Source organism: Phalacrocorax carbo, chromosome 4, assembly GCF_963921805.1.
Source record: "Phalacrocorax carbo chromosome 4, bPhaCar2.1, whole genome shotgun sequence".
NCBI classification, from domain to species: Eukaryota; Metazoa; Chordata; class Aves; order Suliformes; family Phalacrocoracidae; genus Phalacrocorax; species Phalacrocorax carbo.
Window position 1 is genome coordinate 37,648,152 of NC_087516.1, and position 17,084 is coordinate 37,665,235.

Here is a 17,084-nt window from a genome sequence, read left to right on the forward strand (position 1 = left end):
GAAAAGAAGCAGGTTTGAACTTCTGTCTGAAATAAGAGCAGAGGATTTTATAGGCTGTGAGTCAAGACCATACCTATTCTCAGCATTGAAAACAGTTGCTGAAAACAATGTCTAAGTAGTGCTGCTGAACAGAGGTATTACTGCAAGTGTCATTATTTTAATTTAATCATATTTTCCTTTTAATCTGTATTTGTTTACTAATGTAAATATTACATTAATTACAATTTGCACTAGATATAGTACTTGCATGCCTCTTAACAGCAAAAGAACAAAGCAAATTCAGCTGATATATATAACAAGTAGATTAAAAAGCTGAAGTGCAATATGCCGAAATTAAGAAAATCTCCTCCCACAAAAAATACAATTCATACAACTAATCACCCATAAAACCTATTACAAACAAATACTAGGAAAAATTCAAAAGGCATAGAAGAGTGATGAAATTTCCACTTCAATGGCTGATAAAGTGAGGTATGTCAGAAATCAACTGAGCTGGAAAAATGACACTTTGAAGAGGTACTTAGGATGATCTGTAGCCATAGTATGCCATTAGTCAAACTGATGACTCTTAATACATGGACATTTCAGGTCATCATATCTAGAAACTCATTCTTAATACTAAAAGTCTGTCTTCCAGCACAGAAACTAGAGAGGATGCACCCGAAGTCAGCATTCTTAAGAGGGAGTGGGAAACAGATGGCCTGTCAGACAGGCAGTTCACAAACCAAAATTTTAAAAAAGCCTTCTTAAGTCACTAACCCTACGTTTTAGAATTAAATTACAAATGAAAAAGAAGGGGCGGGGGGGGGAAGAAGAAGAAAAAGGAAGACTAGTGAAAAATACCGTGTTTTCTTCAAGCATTTTTCTGAATCAGTCAGGGGAACAGGACGCTCTTATCTACCATCACTACAGGAGGTAATGTTAATAAAATGTTACTTTACATAGTCTACCTAAAAACCTCAACTTCATTAGAGACAAAATAAACAACCAATAAACATACTCTATGTTCATTATAGATGTTTCTTTCAATAAGAGTCACAAAAATTAGCAAGATAAAGAGTTCTACAGGGTCCTGGCTAGTCAGAAGTTGATGTTTGCATAACAATTTTGCTGCTGCTACTTAAAACTAAAACCCTTGTAGGGGACAACATCACCTCATGCCTTCCCTCATATCGGTGGAAAGAGATGATGCACTCTCTATAATGATGGGAGTAGTGGGAGTACTTCTCCGGATGGCATTTTCCTGTGAAGGTATGAAGACCATAGAGCAGCATTTGAGATGGAGCTACAGCTATTTCTGCTTGCTGGAAGCCCTCCACACAGTAAGGCCGCAAACCTTCAGAAGAGAAAACCGAAAATAGCCGTAAGCTGGCTATGCATGCATACAGCCTGGGGCTGTGCTGGTACTAAACTACCAAGCAGGCTCTGCAGAAAAATATAACTTGCAAGGATAAACTGCTCCGTGAACAAGAACAGACTCTTCGGAGGAACTCAGTACAGGGTTATTTCTGTTCCTCCTTGGGAGGAATGGTTTGCAGGAACTGTCATGAACTCTGATCTCGAGAGGAAGTGTCTGCCTCTAATTTGGGGGATTTGAATGTGTTTTATCTTGAAGGGCTGAGAGAGCTAAGTGAGAAAGAGAAGACGAAGACCAAAAGAGTGAAATTATGTGGTATGCTCCTGTAGAAAGAACGAGGGTGAGGATATGTGATGGAAAGTTGGAGAGGCAAAGGAAGTTAAGTGAGCAGAAATGCTGCAGTATAAAGAAAAAGATTAGCACCAAAAAGAGCTCCGGACAGAAAGTGGATGGAGACAATCATTAGCACTCAGCATGGCAACACTGGGGAGAAGTGACACAGCAAGCCTAGAAAGACAGAGGTGTTTAAGAGGAAAAAAACAAGCAGAGGAATAGAACAGAAAACTTCAGAAGGGAGTAACTTTGTGCCTCACTTACTTCAGAGCAAAGTAATAAACTATGAGAGAGTCAGCACTGGGTAATTCATTATTCAGCAGCAACTAAAAAGGCCTAAATACTTTCCTCCACTCCTTTAAACTTGAAGTTCATCCTTTATGCCATTATCTCCTTCCCTCCCCACCTCTCACACATGATTTCCAACCCCACCCCTCCCATGTTCTTACTCAACCTATCTCAATGGTCCCCTGATTTATGCTAATATAAATCCTTCTTGAATGATACCTCCCAAGTTTACTTCTGCACCTGGTCAGAGCTCTTCCACACAGTCCACTTTTGTTCTGGAACAAAGCCGCAGCAATCTAGGGATTTTTAAAACTAAAACTAGCGGGATGGAGAACCCGACAGGAAGAACATGCAACAAGCCATGAGCACCAGCAAAGGTGCAACAGTTCCCGAGTCCCCAAGCAGAGAGCACAGCACAATGGTTTCTGCATTTCTGTTTGGAGAACAAAGCTATTGGTATGTCAGCTTCACCATCTGAACAGGCTGTCGATCATTCAACTCCCCCTTCGACAACTCAGAGTTAATTTCAAACAGTTTGACAGTAGTAAGGTTTCAAAAATAATACATCTCTCGAGTCACTACAAGGGAAATGAAGTATATTACATGTGACATGCAAGAGTTTGGCATATAGTCACAAGGCTAAGCTGCAAATAGCATTGTGAAGGTGTCTGGAAATGAAAGGGGGACCTGAGGAAACTGCAGTGAGGATGTCACTGAGGACACACAGGAGAGGGAAGAAAGAATAGCATGTGGTAGGTGCTGAAGCTATTGCTGTGGTCACAAGACATGGGATACACATGCACCATGAGCCTTGGTTTCCATGTACAGCTTCTCATAGCGAGAGTCCACACAAACAAGGAGACATTCACACGAAGATTCTTCTCTTCACAGTGATCTGACGGGTAACCGGATTTTTCAGTCCTAGTCACATTATAATTAGGATACTGTTGCAGCCTGGAAACCTGAAGAATTATTTAGTGACTCACCTCAACAGACAGTGACAAGTAAGATGTATAAGGCACACTGCCAATTTCTTTTATGCTCAAGAACTCTGTTTTGTTCAAACTTATCTCCTTGCCCCCCACCCCCCCGACTTTCTCAAAACAGCAACAAATCAAAAATGCACAGACACAAACAAGAAGAGTCCCAAACATCATGAAAATTCCCCACAGAAACATGAGGAATACTGTAATACTATATACTCATACTGTCACAACATTCATTTAACACTCCTAAAACAGCAGTGTGAAAATTTATTAGCTAATGTCTACATAAACGTGTGGTAAAGCACTGTTTAACTTAAATTTACATTAGCAATCCCTACTACTGTATTTAACTATCCCATCTATTCAGACTCTATCAGCTGTCATGTCTTCCTCTATACTCCCTAGGTTCCTGCTTCCCTCTCTGCACAAGCCGTGTCCTCTTGTCACAACCCCTAATTGTCTCTTCTTCAGCACTATCCAACACCAGCAGACAGGAAATGCTGGAGGTTGGTTGCCCTGCTGGTTCACTTCCTTTCTGTAATCCTTGTTCTAAATCTCTTCCAAACCATCCCTTTCAGGGCATCAGATTTTAAGCCTTACCTTAAAGGTCATACAAAAGCTTTTTGTCCTGTAATCACCCCATTCCACTCTCACCTCCCAGGTTTTGTCTCCAATTTCAACAGAACTAAGACTTTGATTAGGGGAAACAAAAGAATAATGCATTTTAAAATATGTTCTTTGGCTATGTGAGACAAGATTTCCCACAGTACTTAGCAATTTTGTTCAAAGGACCATGTTTCTCTCTGAAAAGTGTTCACACAGCCTACCCTGGCATGGCCCTAGCTGACTACCAACCAAGATCCTCTCTGGTAACAGTACTTAAAGAACAAACAATTAACCTTTAATAATGCAAAGCCTCCTACAGGAAGCTGGGGAAGCAGGACAAAGAACCACCTCCTGCTGACCTCCTCTTCCACGGGTGCGTGTTACCTGTAGGTGTGGCACCCAGCTGTGCCACCTCCGTGTGCCGCCAAATTTCTACTGTGGGGTCGCAGCAGAGCTGCTGCTGGCAGAGCCCAATGACAGCACCCGGCCCACTGCATTCACATCTCAGAAAATACAGTCTCGACTTGTAAAAAATGTTTCATAGCCAGAAGACCCCAATTTTGCAAAAGAAGCACAAGCTTCTATAGTAAGTGTTGAGCAGCTTCACATAATGCTTTTGGAGGGCAGGGAAGTCACTTCTTTAAATCCTTTAAATTTCCACTTAAGATAACACTCAGAATTTCTTAGTACAATCATTGATTAAAAATCCTTCTAACTAAAGTAACAAATCACTTCAGCTACAGATCTGAAGGTGACCTTTAAAGGATGGGCAATTTCTATCCTTTAAAGAAGTTCTTAAAAAATAAATGGAAAGTTGGACTCCAAACACATGGACAATTAACTATAACTGAATAATGAAAATATTTAACAATTATCAATGAAATCCCTTTTTACCTAATATGAGTTTCTGGAGAAGCTCCACAGTTCAGTTACAACAGAACTAAAGTATACATAATTGTGTTTCTTACCAAGTAAGTTTAGCAAGCACAGGTTCAAGACTGAAAGCCAGGAACACTGCAGGCCTCGGCTCATTTACAGGACAAGGAAAGCACAAGCAGGACACGGAACAGAATCTTTCCCACAGTGACACTCAAGGTGCCTCAGACAAGTCCATATGGCCTGCCTAGGTGAATAAGCAAGGAGTTTAATTCCCATCCTGTTTCAAATATTTCCAATTCTGTTTTAATATAAAACAGAGTGGAAGTATCACTAATTCATTATTTCCATGGCCTTATACCCAATATAAAACTATTTGTGAATTCCTTTCTGTATAGTTAAGGACACAAACGTCATTCCAGTATAGGCTCTTCCAAGCATTAACTTTTTCCTGAATTGTCTGGATACTTGAGATATTTTTTGTGGGAACAGAAAGAGGGCATGAGATGCACAAGAAGGCAGGATCTGGAAGATTTCTTGATCTACACAATAGAGTAGAGGGGCTCATATCCATCCTAAAGTGCTACCCTATAGCATAGTAGGAGGTCCAGGAAGTTCCTTCAATTGCACTAGCTACATTCAGAAACATTTAAACTTTTAGGAAAATTCTGATCTTTCCCTCCTACTCCCGAGGAGTGGACCAGGACTGAAGACATGGAGGCAGCAGAAAAAAGAGAGAAAACACCTGGCACCTATACCTGAGCTTGGTGGCATCAAAATCTTGTCTCTGTATTAGCACAGCCGAGAAACACGCTTAAAAACTGACAGTACTGAGAGATCCAGTCAGTACTGAAAAGTTTTGCCAACACAGTTGAATTTACTAGAAGCCATAGCTTAAGCTAGCAAAATTTATTGTGCAGATGCAGCGATGCTGACAGAAGAGTGCACTTTTAAAACTACTGATGTAGATAAGCCCTGAGACTGGAGCCGGTCTGATGAATATCAGAGGCTGTCAACGGATCCAGGTGAAAGGATGAGCACACCCAGCATGGTGAATGAAGGGGTTCACACTGCTCAGCTATTATCTCCGGAGGTACTCCTCTTCGGGGGTGGGGGGTGGGGTGTGGTCTCATTCAGCTGGGAATAATGAACAGTGTACTCCACATCTCCCAATTCATGCCAGACTGCCTGGTTCTGCTGCACAGGGAGCTGTTGGGCAGGATTAGTGATAAAATTCATGTGTGTCTAAGTTAATTGGGGTTTCCAAGAAGCAGGTGTCAGAAAGAAAAAATATTTAACCTAAGGTATATAACCTAAGGTATATTTGGGAGTTTATCTTTCATAAGGGGTAACAGAAGGGATAAAGGAAATCTTCATGTTCCTTTACATCAGTTAGGATCTGCATATAACTGAATTTAAGTGTATGTAATCAAAGAACTCACACACAGAGAGCAAGTAGTGCAAACAAACAAACAAAAAAACCAACCCACAAACACAGCTGTAATACAGAAAGACAGACTTGCACAGAGAGTTTGAAACATAGTGACAGAGACTAGAGCAAAGCAGGTAAGAGATTGGAAAGGTGAGGAGACGTTTTATAGCTCTGCGGCCTGACTAGGCACATAACCATCAGATCTTAATTGATACGCAGATCTTGCTTCCCTAATGCTTAAAAAGCTTAAGTGAACATTACAAAAATAGTGAAATGTGTATGTGTGCATATAAATATATACACATATAAAAAGTAATGTTATATATACATACACACACACGTATACATAAATTAAAAACATCTATGAAGTACATGCTGTGGGGAAAGTATTATTAGAAGTCATGTTCTTGACTCTAAAATAACAAAAAACACTATGTAGCTAACCTAAGGCAAGCCAGCTTTGGAAATTTATGTCACTAATTTGACTCCCTTACCCCTTCAGCAATTGTATTTTCCAAAACACTTTAATGCTGATAATAATGAGTTCTTTATGGTAAAAGTGACCAAACCAAGATAACCAGGGAGTACTGGAGGAAGGAACAAGGCAGGAATGTTCTTATAACTATTTAAGCTCCGTTTTAAAATACTGCCTCTTCCTCTTTCTCTGAAAAAAAACAGGGGCATCTCCCCCATGCAAATAAACATGGGAGGAAGTTTTTAAATTTAGGTGACAAAGCAATCAGTCAAAGGTGCAAAATGCCATCGTAGAGAAATTCTACACTGGTTTTGAAGCTAGAAAAACGTAAAACTAATTGCCTCCAAATGCCTTTTATCTATTTATTCAGTTAAAATAAAATTTATTATGGAAACAAAACAAGCATCACCAGTAACAGCAAAATATTGCTAGCTATGTATTACTCTGGTTGTCTTACCTGTTGTAGCCACAGGGCTATGTTCTTGTGTACCTGAAGGAAAAATTAGTAGCTTTTCTCAGAGGTGCCAGATTTATCAGGAGCTGCTGCCTCGGAGAGGAAAAGTACTCTCTATCAGCAAGTCAAAAACATTGCTGTGAGGTTGCATCTTCCACCTCCCATTTAAGCATTTAGTTACCTTTCACAACAACATGGCAACAGCAACAAAAACACTACTGGCTGGCACACAACTCTGGTTTAAAGGGCACTGACTGTCCTGCAGAATTGTTAAATTAGAGATTGTGTCATAGTGATTCAGTAACAGCTACCATATAAGGAACTAATGAAGTAGTATCTTACCTCACTAGGATGTCAGTCCAGAAAGCTTGAGCATACCGGTTCGGTGTTGCCACACTTGTGATAGGACACAATACAGTCGTCTTTGAAAGCGATCTGTCAGTCTCAATTTCTAAATGCCTTATCCATAAAATCATGAAAGCAGGTTGGCTTCATCAAACAAGGCATAATTCAGAGTCACAAAGCACCATTTGCCAGAAACCCAGTGATAAAATTCTGGAGTCTGGGTTTTCATGCAAGGACAGAAGAAAAGACTTGGGAGTGTTTTGAGGGAGTCCATGTTCTCCCTACTGACTGAAGAGCAAGCCAAAAGGATTTGGCAGATGCTTACAAGAAATTAAGCTGAAAACTTTTTAAAAACCCAAAACAAACAGAACCTATTTTCTTGTGTTTTAAAAAAGGACGAAAGGGCAATAGCAACTGTAATAGCATTCCCTTCCCTCCTCTCCCCTTTGCAGATGCCCTCGTTCGAACACTCATCCAAGAGGCACAAACCTGTGCTCCAGCGCTCCGCAACCAAACAGGCCTAAATGCACACGGGATCATCCCACACTTCTCCTGCTGAAGCTCGGCCTTGGTGTGGCATGTAGGAGAGTCATGAAGCCAGGAGAGCAACAAGGAAGAGTTTGATAGGGTTTGGAGAAAATTAGAAGACTACCTTTTTCCCTTAGGCAGCACAGCATTAGTTTATTCCTTGTATCTGCTTTATCATTTTTAAAAAAAGATCTTTTTAGCCAGGTTTAAATAAGAAGATTCTGACCTGCAGCTATACTTCAGTCTGTTTCGAGTGCATTTGGTCATGTTGCCCAACACAATTCCTCAGACAGGAAATATGAGCCAGATGCTCATGATTTCAGGAAGCTTTAATCTAATTATATTTCTATAAACAAAGTAGTCCAATATATATGATTCTTGTCAATGCCAGCGAAAGGCCAGTGACTTTGCACCGACCTGGCAGCACAGGGTCTCAGGAGCTGTCTGGGGTTGTCTTGACCTGAGCTGATTTTAACAGCTGCCAGGTGGTTGAGCAATTATTGCCTAGCCTGTCCCTGAAAATGCCATGGGGAAAGTCTGGTGCCCCTCAGTAGTCACCGGGTAACAAAGAGAAGACCTTTATGTCAGCTGAGGCTGGGGGAGGCTTTGGGGCAACTTTGAAAACCTGAGCTGGGAATTGATGAGAATAAAGCAGGCTACAAGAAAATATATAAAACCAGCCCCAAGTAGACCAAGATCAAGGAGGAAACCAGCCCCACCATGAATACCATGCTCCTTGTGGCCGAGGGCAGGGAATGCTGATGATTTCTTGGAAACACCTTCCCACATGCACCATTTTGTTTCCATCCTCACAACAAAGAGGAACACTGGAAGGGGTGAGCGTAACACCAAAAAGGCACTTGGAAGTTTTGTTTAACTATCTTAAATGTATTATTAAAGAGACTTTTCTACATTACTATGGGCTATTAGACTGTTAAAACATTAAAGAACTAAGACTTTCATAGTAGTCCAGTTATCTATGGCATTTGCCCTTTTATCTTAAGAAGATTCAGAGTGTATCAATAAAGTGCATCTTCCCATCCACAAGGAACAGCTTTTAAAAGCAAATAGAGAACTGTAAAAGCTTTGGAAGATTTTAGAAACCTGGGATCCTGAGAGCACTAGATCATCAGGTCTCCTGCCACTTTCCACTGCTGTTTCCTTATTCACTCCACATGCAAAACCTTTCTCTTTAGTAACATCTAGTAGAGAGTAATGATAATGGCTGCTGCCACATAAGCTCTCATTTGGGCAACAGTGTCTGACTGACAAGTGTTTTTCACAGGACACTAGTGACATGGATGTTAAATCATGGCATAATTATTACAAACTGCATCCAAGTGCTCACTTTCCAAATTCATAATAAGCATCAATAGCTATCAGAAGTAAAAAAAAAACCCAGAACTTTAGAGAATACAATATTAAATTTGACCTACTGAAATGAAAGAATTTTAAACAACTACTTCAAAGGAACTACTACAAACAGTCCTTATTAGGAGGCAAAACTCTACATGACATCTACTCTGTATGACCTTCCACCACCTATCAGTTATAACAAAAAAAATTTTACTGCTTATCATTGTTTGAAGTACATTTTACTACTATGGGACTTGGTTTATTTATTTAGATAGGTAATTTATAGATCTAGTAATTATATTATGGGTTAAAAGATCTGCTTTATTACTAACACTAATTGGCTGAAGGAGATCACTTGCTGAAACAGCAAACCCTTTTCACAGAGCTTCTTTGTTCCATTACTGCATAAGACCTGTGATTAATATTAACCTTTATTTCACAGATCCTTACAAAAGTAAGAAGAAAATATTCTCTTTCTTGATCCTTTGGAGGAAACTGCCCTCACTCCCACAGACCTTAAATACCCAAATTCCCTGAGACAGTTTTGTGAAATGAATCCTTTGATGAGCTTCAGAATCAGGCGTTCTAACAAAAAAACCCAACCTGTGTCTCTATACTCTGCTGCTGCCACCATTGCTAACAATTATAAGCTTTCAGTACTGTGAATAATTCAGAAACTCATCTGCTCCTTTCAGTGGAAACACAATGTTGAGAGAAAAAGGTCACTTCCCCCCCCCCGTTCCAACCACTGACTTTTCCATCCCAGCGCTGGTCTGATCGTATGATGCACCTAATGTTTGATATGCATTGCCTGACAGCTTCTTAGCAGCAGTTAGTCTGTTTAGCTTAGAGTACAAAAATAATAGGAGCACAAAGGACTGACAACTTTCATTGGTTATACAGACAGTACCCGCACTCACATTTGCTGTAGCTATTTCAGATACCTGATCTACAGTAGGCCTATGTTTAATTATAAAATAGACAGATGTCAGCATATGTATTGTAACCAGGCAATCTGGTACTAATGCACAGAAACAGTGGTACTTGAAAAACACTGATTAAAAGTAAGTATGAGCTGTATAATCACCTGTTTTCCAAAGACTAACACTTGAGAATACTCCCCTTCAGGCCTTTTTGAAAAGACTGTAAATTCACTGCCACTTCCTCTTTAATCTTGTAATTAAAAAGTACAGTGGAAGGCTGTCAGTATATACACACACAATATGCAGTTTTATTTGAAAATGGTATCTGTCAGAGCAAGACAGATTTATGCAATATAGTGTTTAAGGGATTAATTACTGTTTACCTCAATCTCTGCCTCCCTTCACTTAAATAAGAACCTTTTTTTAGGCCAAGAAAGCTTATTTTAAATACATATGCAAAGGATCTGTACTATCGTGAATGCTTAATTTTCCAAATAAAGATGATTGGTTAAAATTTTAACATGAAATTTTACTGAACTCTAACACACAACCAGTTGAAGGCTGCTGCACTGAACCACAAGTTTGTGTCTAACCATGAAGAAAGCTAGAGTATTCTTTTATACTAAAAAAAAATCTGCCAGTTAATACCGCAGAGCGCAGCACCCAAGTATTTTTACTCCTCTATTTCTTTCTTTTCTTCCTCTGGCTGAAGTCAACCTGATGGTCAAGGAAGATGACCATCTAAGGGAGAATGAAAGATTACGATGCTTCCCCTCTCAAATAAAAACCAGAAAAACCCAGAAAAAAACCCAACCCTCAAACCCTCTCCGCAAGGAACAAACCACACCTTCCCCCCTGCCCCAATCACTGGTGTTCAAATAAGGTCCAGCAGGTTGTGGTTTGTTACCTGACATCTTTTCCCCAATTCCTTCCTTCTTGCCAAGTAACTTTAGATATATCACAAGATGTCAAATTTGGTCTCCCTGGTTTTGCTGAAGGACTTCTCAATGCCTTCATTATCGAGATCCATGAACTCCTCAGACTTCAGCAGAAAGAACAAGAGCACTCTATCCTGAGGAGGGTAACCTCTCTCCCAAGCACCCTTCACTCAGAACTACCTCCCCACACACCTCCCCAAACATGGCTAAAAATGAGCAATTTCACAAAAATTTGAAAAATAAAATATTTTAAAACCCCCAACAAAAACCAAACCAAGCAAAACCCAAACAACCAAGCAAAACAGTGTGCACTTACTCATCTGCTAAAAATTTTGTTTTAATCCTTCCTTGAGAGAAAATACCAGAAATAGGTATTTATCATTCTGAGTAGAGAATAAAGTCTCTGTTTCCAATTTAAAAGCTCCCTAAGCATCTCAATTCTATACAGGCTGTCAAAAAAGCATGCTGCATGAAGAGTCAAAAGTGGTTATAAACTTCCCGCCTCCCAAATGCTGCACATCTGCAATGTCCCACTGCAAACATCCTGTGTGAAACTGAGTATCCTAGACAGTCATAGCGCGTTCTGAGGCCTTGATCATTTTGTACGACCACCTCTGCATCTCTAAAAAAATGACATTACTATCAGGTGTAGGTCTATACTATGTCCGGTACTAAAATGATTCTCATAAACACGTAGGCTCCTTTGCACAGCTGTAGGGTAATAAGATATTCTTACATGCCTGGTAAAGGGAGCAATTGAAGTATCTACTTTTATAGTAGAATTCACATATACTATATATATTCTAAATGCTACAGCAATTTTTACAAGCTTAAAATTTTTTTTTAATTTTTGTTTTATTTTAACTTCAGGCAGGTACGCTGCCTGTATATTTGACAAAGAGGGAGAACACTGGGAACATTTCAGATGAGGGACTGTTAGGCTACTCTCCTGCCAATTAACAGAGCAGCTACTTGCACCTCCAGACAGGAATAATATGAGCTGCAGCCCATGAAAGGCAGCTGCAGGCTCTCCTTCGCCACAAAACCTATAGAATCATTTAGGTCAGAAAAGACCCTTAAGACCACTGAGGCCAACCGTAAACCTAGCACTGCTAAGTCTACCACTAAGCCATGTCCCTAAGCACCACATCAAATACTTCCAGGGATGGTGAATCAACCACTTCCCTGGGAAGCCTGTTTTGATGCTTCACAACCCTTTCAGTGAATAAATTTTTCCTAATATCCTGTTTAAACCTCCCCTGGTGCAACCTGAGGCCATCTCCTTTTGTCCTAAATGAACACTGAGGTCTTAGAAGCCAGCCTGCCTCTTCAGGACAAAACACCTCCCCCAAAGGCTGTGATAGAGTAAAATGACCAGCATACAGGAGGCATGTCTACAAATTCGTACTGTAAGTTCTGCAATTTGCTATAGATATCTAGCTTTTATAAACAAGAGACAAAAAAGAATAAGGTAAGCTCAATAAGGACTGTGTTCAACAGATCAATAGGCAGAGTAGCTCCCATTTAGACCAAGACTTTTAACTAAGAAATCGAAGTAATTAGCTTCTTTATCCTAGTGTTTTGTCTCAAGCCAGTAACAACCAGTAACACCACACTCTGTACAATTTTTGGTGATTGCCCTTCGTGGAAAGAGAGTCAAACTTTGGTTTTGTCCCACTGCTACAGGTGAAGTGTAGAAGGAAGCTGAGCAGCAGAGTAGAAGAGGCATAACATCCAATGACTTAAAATAAATTTCTACCAGCAGGTTTTACAGTCCAGCTCAGAGTCGTGTCCTTCTGGGCTGCTATGACGAACACTGATAACCAGTGCTCATGAACATGAATTTTTTTGCTGGACTTGCTTACCACCAGTAATCTTCATGACATACCACACTGAAAAAGCAAGGCAAACAAAAATGACGAGCTAAATTTATCTTCTGCTGTAAACAAGAAATACCATTGGTATAATGACTGCTGTGGACAACTCATTTATTGTGTTATATCCTCATACCAGCAAGCACCAATACACATTATAAAAGGGGGGGGATATCAATTAAATATTTCTAATTTGTTGTTAAAACACAGCCAGCACATATAACAGAAATACTACTGTAAGACACTACCAATTTTGATGGAGTTTGAGTTTTTAGTTTTTTACATTTCAATTGTTGCATTTTTGAAAGAAACATCTAAGAAGTATGCACAACTGTCAGTAATAAATCAAACCAAGTAATCCATCTCAGTTTACGGTTCATGCCTAAGTTTCAAAATAATTTGAAAACACTGATGAATGGTGGAAAACACCTACATGAAAGATTTGCATCATTAATTATTTTAAAGTTTGTAAGTTCACGAATGCATTGACAACAAGAAATTTTTAAAAATGTTTGCATTTAAGTTATCAGATTCCCATTGTCTCTCCCTAATATGTTCACACTTCGAACTGTATGCTGAAAAACTGAAGAATTTCAAAAAATTAATTGCTTGTCTCTTTTTACTAAGAACATTAAAGCTTACTGGTAGCAGTAAAAAAACATCATTCATTAATTTTTATTGCAGCAGAGAGGAGGGAGGAAGAGGGCACTATTGTCCAGGCTCAGAGGAAAACAGGCATTGAATTCAAAAAGGTAACAAATGGATTTTTGGAATGTGTACACAGCCATATGCTACTAAACCTGCTAATACTTACATATATGCTTAATCTTACTACAGCAAGGAGTCTAATGTCTGGAACAAAATTACACATACAATTTTCAAGGTCACACACTTACGTATACGAGTTAGCATATCACTGTGAAAAAATTGTCTTGCTTGCTGAATGATTTACATTCCAGTATTCCAATTTTAAATAAGCTTTGACAACTCACCTTAGAGTGATTAGTCGGAATCTCAGAATTTGCAATGAGTATGAAAAAAAACCCATTGTTTGTAACATACTGTATGGAAACTATCTATAATTACCATAGCTGTTTCTTTCATGGCTATTTAATTGCCTCCCAGAATCATTTACAATCCACATGCAGCTGTGCATTCTGTACAAAACAATCCTTCAACAGAAATGTATGAAAACGACCAATGCACCTAATTCAAAGCCCCTAATATTTTTATATCTAGCTGTTCAGGTTCATATGGTGCCTCTCGAGAGTTTTCCAAAAACACTTTTTCACGACAACAAAGCAAACCTAATAGACACAGATGAAGACTTATGACAAATTTCCCCTTTCTTAGAAGTCATATTACGAACAACTACATAAAGAACACATATTAGCTAGCTTATTTAGTGTAAAAAATACTTGTCAGTGAAGCTCCACTGGTGTGTAGTGCTTTGAAACCCATGAAACAGAAAACAATCACAACCTTCAGTAAAAGATACAACATGTAAACTATGGCTTAGAAGCACTCTTTTGGGAAATGTAAGCTATTTAAATATATTTAAAATTTACCTTTATGTGCCAAAATAAGCCTGTCTTTCCCAGTCTTGGAATCATTCTCTGTTTCTACACCTTCTTCACTGATTTTTCTCCCAGCAGGAGCCAGCAGCAGTTGCTGGAAGAAGCAGAGGGTTTCCTTCCCATCCTTCATAGCAAGGCAGGGTTTGCTACAACCCAAAACCCCCAAAGTCAAGTTTACAGCAAAGGGGCTGCTAGCATCCTCCCTTCCTACAGTTCTTCTCACTCCATGTACTCTTCAGGTTTCACTGCTAACCATCACATTTACCTCAGCCAAGAGGAGAAGGATTTCAGGCACGTTACAGACACAGAACCCAATGGACTCATTAAGGTGACTTTTGTATATGCGTTGTACCAAGCTGCTGAATTCAGTATCCCTCACTACTTCCCATATAAAGCTTGCTCAGTTTACAAGAATGTGTGCCTTCTTATTAGTGACCTCCATGCTTTCCCTGCAAGGCAAGTGATCTGAACGATCCCATTTTCATCACAATCTGAAAACAGTAACACCATGGCTAGCTACTGTGTGTCATACTGGGGGTAAAATGTGACTGTTAAGGTTTTTTTTTTTACCAGCTTGTTGAGAAAGGAGTTGAAGACAAACCCAGCTACATGGCCCTGAGTATTCTAGGTCATTGAAAGGATCTAAAACTTTTTTCCTTCATTCAAAATGTTGTCATCAGCAAAACAGCAAATATTTTATAATGTTTATGTTAGAAGCTCTTCTAAGATTATAATATTACCCTAGAAAAATCTAATTTCTCCCTTCACGCAGCAAGACCAGTACTCCTTGGGGGTGGGAAGATCACAAACAGGAACTATAAGAGTTGCAAAAGAGGACACAGGAATTTTTTTGTCCCTAGTTTAAGTGTTGTCTTCTAACCCCTCCAAACTGAAAACTATTTCAGAATATTAGGAAGTCATCAGAATGTAAATACAATAAAAGCACAAGCTTAAAGATTAACTAATGGGAATGACTCGATTCACCCTGTGGAAGGATTATTTTGTTGGTTTGGTTTGGGTTTTTTTCCCCACTGACCCAACAATTTGACATTTGAGAACAATGTCCTGGAGACATCTGTCAAACAACTGTATCAGGGACAAGAGGTACAGGTCTTAGACTCCAAAGAGCTCAGTAGCTCATTGAATTGCAATGATCAATTAAGATTTTTAAAGAATAATAGTAGTTGTCAAGAAATGTTAAAGGCATGGTTTATCTATCTATACACACACACGAGAGATATATAATACTCCATTGATATAATGGAGAATGCTCAAATACCTGTAAAAGTTCTTTTAGATCTTCCAAATTTCTGGAAAAAATGTTTTTACCAAAGTAAAACGAACATGGTAAGGAAGACATTTGATAATGTTCCTTGCAAGATAGGCTCCAAAAAATCTAAGTTGTTACAGAATGTTACCATACAGTACCCTGTTATCGTAACAGGGAAAATACTCCCAGAGACAAACCAACAGATAATAGGAAAATAGGGTACTAATATGTGTTTTCTCTGTGGAGAAAGGTCCCAAAGAGTTGTGCTAAAAAACTCAGGAGAGATTAATAGCAAAGCAACAAAATTAACTGAGCCTGAAGATATGACTATTCATTACCTCTTATAACTCAAGTAATAGGAATTTCTTCATAGCTTTTCACATATGGGCACAGAAGGAAACAGGATATTAAACTAGCTGAATGCTTGGCCTGACCAGTACAGCTGTTCTTAGTCCTTTATTTTACAATATCCCAGCAGTACAATGCTGTGGCATTTCTTAACTCATACTACCAAGAGACCACAGCCAAAAGTGGCTGTCTACTCCCCTTCTACCCAACCCATAAACTTGCAGCGCTTTATCTAGTAGTCGTACATCAGGATGAGCTAGAAAATCTGCCAATTGATTTTACTGGGCTTGTTTTTCATGAGTTCACAGCAATAGTATGTGAGGAAAAAACTCTGCTGGTTTCCAGAAGAGGAATTACAGAAGTTCACACATTGACTTAGAATAAGGTTCTCTCCTATGGAGAGTTGTAAGATACGCAAGTAGCAAGAAGGTGGTTGGAAAAGTTGGAAAATGGGCAATTTAATAATTTTAACATTACTGTAAGTAGATTACAAACATCTCATTTTCTCTCCTGCATGGCTTCATTCATTTTTTTTTAAATTGTTTTATTTCTCAGGGAAACCTACAGAAAACTTTCCTTCTTCCCCCCCCATACGGAAGCTCCTCAACTTGAAGAAATAGGTTTGAACTGGGTCAGTGAGCTGAAGCATCTCACGAAGTTAAATACCAGAGGTGGTGTGAGGAGCAAACGACATGGCACAGCTCAGAGAAGGGACTCTCTTGGTGCTGGTGAGCTAGTTTGGCTCCACTTTTACATTCCCAGTGCACCTACATGCTAGGTTATGAAAGACATTGAGCGTCATAAAGCAACTGATAGGCGATAAAAAGGGTATGAAGCACCTAAGACACCATACAGCACGCTTGGACCTGGTGGTCCAGGGGGAGTAGTCTTGCAGACTTCGAGTGCTGGTCGTAATATGGCATTTTCTGTAAGAGCTCAAAGCACATTGCAGGGAATTTAAATCTTGCGCTCCCACCATTAAGTAGAAAAAAAGGGGGAAAAAGTCTCACCAGTTGAGACCACTCCCTTCTGGTAGAAAATGGTGTTTTGACAAGGGGAAAAAATATTTTGTGTTTTTAAACAAGGCATAATATGAAAATCTTATTTTTCTGAATTAT

The 17,084-nt window shown here is 39.3% G+C and overlaps 1 protein-coding gene across 9 annotated transcripts in view; it reads right to left on the reverse strand.

Annotated features, from left to right (window-relative positions):
- Positions 1 to 17,084, reverse strand: part of TENM3 (teneurin transmembrane protein 3) — a 416,596-nt gene that overhangs the window by 319,718 nt on the left and 79,794 nt on the right. The window contains exon 1 of one of the 9 annotated variants that reach the window (XM_064449659.1): positions 6,811 to 6,829. The exons of the other annotated variants lie outside the window; for them this stretch is intronic. The gene's annotated coding sequence lies outside the window, so the exon portion shown is untranslated. Of the gene's footprint in view, positions 1 to 6,810; positions 6,830 to 17,084 lie in introns of those variants that run through there. 9 annotated transcript variants of the gene reach the window in all.